Source organism: Pteropus vampyrus, unplaced genomic scaffold (assembly GCF_000151845.1).
Source record: "Pteropus vampyrus isolate Shadow unplaced genomic scaffold, Pvam_2.0 Scaffold202, whole genome shotgun sequence".
NCBI classification, from domain to species: domain Eukaryota; kingdom Metazoa; phylum Chordata; class Mammalia; order Chiroptera; family Pteropodidae; genus Pteropus; species Pteropus vampyrus.
In genome coordinates, this window is record NW_011888983.1 from 966291 (window position 1) to 970701 (window position 4411).

Consider the following 4411-nt stretch of genomic DNA (forward strand, 5'->3'; position numbering starts at 1 on the left):
CCTGGGAAATACTTTCGGAAGTCTCTCCCCAGCTCTGCCTGGATAGTCATGGAAAAGCTTGAGAGAAGTGGAGAGAGCACTGCTATTAGAGAAGTCATAATAACGAAGACATAAATAAAGGAGTGAACCATGCTCGTGGGCAGGAAGACCTCATGAAGACATCGGTTCTGCCCAAAGAAATCTATGGATTCCCTGCAGTTCCAGTCAAACCTCAGCAGGGTTTTGTTTGTTTGTTTGTTTGGTGGAATTCCATAAGATGATTCAAAAAAAATATATGGAAGAGTCAACATCCAAGAATATCCAGGACACTTCTGAAGAAGACAGGAGAGAGAGACTTGGCCTACCAGATGCCAAAATGTATTCTAAAGCTATAGTCACTATAATAGAGATGTTTGTTTAGGGGTAAATTGACTGATGGAAGATAGGAAGCCAGAAACAGATCTGGACATATGTGGGACCTCAGTGTATGACAGTGGGGTCATAGCAGATCAGTGGGAAGAGGAGAGCTGGTTAATAAATGGTGCTTACTACATGACAAACAAAAGCAGGCTGTGTCAGAGAATGTCATGGGTCAGGGACCGCATTTAACCAAGTTCTCTACACTTGATCTCCCATTTTTTAAAAAGAAGTCCAGGGTCAAGACAGCAAAATACCAGTGACAAAGACCAGGGACCGGCTCCTTTGTTGGCAGTGGGAGGCAGCCTCTGCTGCTTTCTCAAGGACTGGCTCTGATTTAGGGATCAAGGCCCCCTATTCCTCAAACAGAGGCTACCTGAATTTGGACTGGAACCAGGTCAATAGAATCAGGGTCAGGACCCCCAGAGCTTAGAGTACTGCCAGGTAGTCCTGGAGGTGGATCTGGCATTCTCCAGGGAGACCGAATGGACCCTACATCAGTTTGGGTTGGGGGCATTGCCAGGGCCTTCTGAATCTGGTCTGTCCTGCTTTCCTTATGGGAAAGAGGGGCGGGTCAACAGGAACTGAGCTGTCTCAGGGAAAGTGGGAGAAGAGATTCTTTTCTCCCAAATGAAGTCAGTGAATATTAATTGAACCTTCTCTAGCTAGTGGCAGGATGATTAGGGCACATGATTTTTTAAATAAGGATGGAAGAAAAGGAACAATGTGCGAGTGGTAAGGGACAGCATCCAGTGAAATGTTCTAGAGCTGTGCTGTGCTAGATTTCAAAATCTCCGAGGCCCTGGAGTTTAGCTAGTTCTCACATCCCTTCAAACTAGAAACTCACAAAAGTACTTTGTTTGAGCCCAGCACAGAGCCCGGGAGCCTCAAGTGCCCCATGAGATAGTTCCAGAATGAAACAGTTCTTGGGGCCTTCCAGGAAACACTGGCTCCTCCAGGAAGCCCATCCTGAATTTCTGACAATTCTTTTCTCCCCCTCACTTTCATTCAAATTCCCAGAGCCCTCTGTATATCTCCATGGTAGGAATTGCAGCTCGCTTCCTATGAACTGGGGGTTCTACACTTCTTTTGTGCAAGGAACATTTTAGCTGGAAGGTAACAAAAGTTAAAATGGGACTTTTTTCTCCACCTCCAATTCCTCCTGAAAGATCTCCTCTCCCCCAATGCCATCCATAGGACCATAAAAGTCATTTCCAGCCTCTCTCAATTTCCCCTTCCCTGGTCTTACCCCCTATCTAGTCCTGTGACCCCTTGTGAACTCAGGGCTTGGAATACAATAGGTGCTGGGTTTGTGCCTTTTGGAGTGAAAATGGGCCTTGCAGTTCCCCTCTAAGTGCAGACTTGCCCCAGCTGGGGGTGAGCCAGTCTGGGGAAGGGATCAGTGAGCAGATGCTTCCTGAAGGAGGAGACACAGGTGCTGGGATGCCTCACAGGGCCTCCTGCTTCCCAGCAGCCGTGTAGAGCTGGGCCTCTCCCTGCAGAGGAGGAAGCTGGGTCCCAGGCCGCAGGGCTCAGAAGAGACTTTCAAGTCCCTTTCTTGCTGGGGTCAACAGGGCTCCTGTGCAGCTTGTTGAAGACACCACATGGCTGTCAAAGTTTGGGGAGTTGGGCCTGGCCCGTGGGCTGCAGCAGCATGTTCTTTCCCAGTTCGGCCCCAAATGGGCATGGCCGTGTACTCCCTGCCCTCAGCCCTGTTTAGCTGAAGCTGTCTTGCTTGACAAATAGGCCATTTGCTTCCTGCGCTGTAGCTGGAGTGGTTGGCCGCCTGGTGAAAGGCTATAATTACCAGAGAAGAGTGGATGGGATTGCACATTGGCATTGACAGTTAATTTTATGTTCAGATGGCAACATAAAATATTATGTAAATATTATGTAAATATTATTTGGAAATCTTGAAGTTCTTGGGAGGGGTTATGTTGGCCTCTCCCCATGTCCACTGCCCCTTGGACATTTGAACGAGGAGTCCAGATCAGCCTATGCTGTGTGGGGAGCAACGGTGGGGGCTGCCAGGCTTCTCTGAGGGCTGGGGTGACAGCACTTCCGCTGGACCAGGAGAAATGCGCCTGTGACAGCTGGGTACACAGTGAGGTGTGTGTGGGGGTGGGGTGGGGGTGGGGGTCAGGAGGCTTGGGTTTGCATTTGCCATGGTAGCTTTTCCTATGGCTTTAGTGGCCTAGAAATGTTGCAAGGCTCACTAGCAAGGAAAATGTGATGCTTTGCAACAGGAGGGAGATCAAACCAAAGGAAGTTTTGTTTCCTGCCGGCAAGACTGTTCTGGAATGGGCCTTGGGGCTCTGGAGAGCTTGTAAAAATAGAATAAGCCACTGACTGCCTTTATGGAGAGGGCTGGGGTCAGTTCTGCTCGGAATTGGGGCTAGCGACAGCTCTGGTGTTTTGGAGATGGTTTCCAAAGCAGGGTACTACCCCAGAAACATAGCCTCAAGTAGGGAATGAGGGAGGCGGCCAGCTAGGACCTGAGTCCATCCTGCCAGATAGGATTTTTTTGTTTTGTTTTGTTTTTGTTTTTTGTTTTTTTACAGTAGTAAACAGAAATCTCAAAAGTACATGAATGAATACTGAAAATATTAAGATGTTCTCTTGTTAGTTCAGTGACAGCATGAGAATTACACTTTTCATCAAGATAGAAGATGAGACTCAACTTTGTAACCCTTATGTATACCTCATTCTTGCATATTTAATTCACTCCCTGCCTGGCTCTAAAGACTTCACTTCTCTGTGGGATTCTTCTTGATCCATAATCCTCAGCTTTGGGTTGGAGAGATCTCTGGTCTCTGTTTGGTTTAGGGTTAGGGTTCAGTGAGTGATTTCTTCTAAGTGCAGTAATTCAGAAGGAGTGGATTTGACTTTTCAAAGCTGCTTGCCCTTGTTTTCAGAGGACCCATGGGGGTTAGGCCAGCCTTGAACAATGATTTCACCATGTTCTGGGTTTTGGAGCCTGAACTGACAGGACAGCCCTCTGGTTAATCTTTTTTTTTATTTTTTATTTTTTATTAAAGGTAGACTTTCTTTCCTGTGATCACCATTTTCCTGTAGACAGTTGTGTGTGTGTGTGTGTGTGTGTGTGTGTGTGTGTGTGTGTGTGTGTGTGTGTTCTGCCTTATAAATTTTAAAATTTACCCAAGTGAGTAATTTTGATGACATCATTTCATTCACAGTTTTCCTGATATGGCCAACTTGTTAATGAGTAGCTCACAGCAGAGTTTGTCAATGCCTTTAGAACCTCCTGGCCCAGTATGTTGGAAAGATATCCCTTGTAGACTGGGTCTCAGTAATCCCAGATTATCTTTTCAAACCAAAGGAATGGCACTTAGCTTTGAAATACAGCAGATTGCTGGATCTAAGGGTGAGGGGGATGGCTTCCTGGTAATCCTCTGTTATCAGGTGTTTCCTAAGTAGCTTGGTCTGTTTGACTTTTGGCATTTTTGTCATTTGTCAAAGCTTAAAGGAAGCAGGCATTTTCCTTTACTCAGGACAATCTTAACGGTCTTTAGAAGGAAGTCAAGAGGATCTCCTTGGAGGGCACGCTATAGCCAGTTTAAGGCCGAGTAGACCAATGAGTAAGTGGAGGAGCAGCCTCTTTAGTGTTCCGGATGTTGACTCAAGGGTAGCTATGCTCATGGCATATTTTGCCAACATCTTGTCTGTATTATTCCTCACTTCCTTTAGTCAGGCCTTAGCTGACAGCAGCATGGCTTTCGGTTATTCTCCCACATTGCCTTATGCTCAGTGGAGAAGTCTAGTTTATCTAAAGAATTGCCCCTGCCCTTGGGAATGTGTGGCTTAGAAAGTCAGAATCCTTAGCCAGGCAGGAGACTAGGTAGACAGCATCAGACGCAAACCCGAGGGGGTCTGTTGGGAAGCCCGGCTTGCATGCATTCAACAGTCATTGGTTGTAAAGGCTGTTTGAAATTCCTAAATGTCAGGACTCTTCTGGGTGCTGGGGATGCCTGAAGCAGTGGAAAAATCCCTCCTG

At 46.8% G+C, this 4411-nt stretch overlaps 1 protein-coding gene across 4 annotated transcripts in view; it reads left to right on the forward strand.

Annotated features, from left to right (window-relative positions):
* Positions 1 to 4411, forward strand: part of TSPAN15 (tetraspanin 15) — a 52437-nt gene that overhangs the window by 21474 nt on the left and 26552 nt on the right. The gene's annotated exons all lie outside the window — the stretch shown is intronic.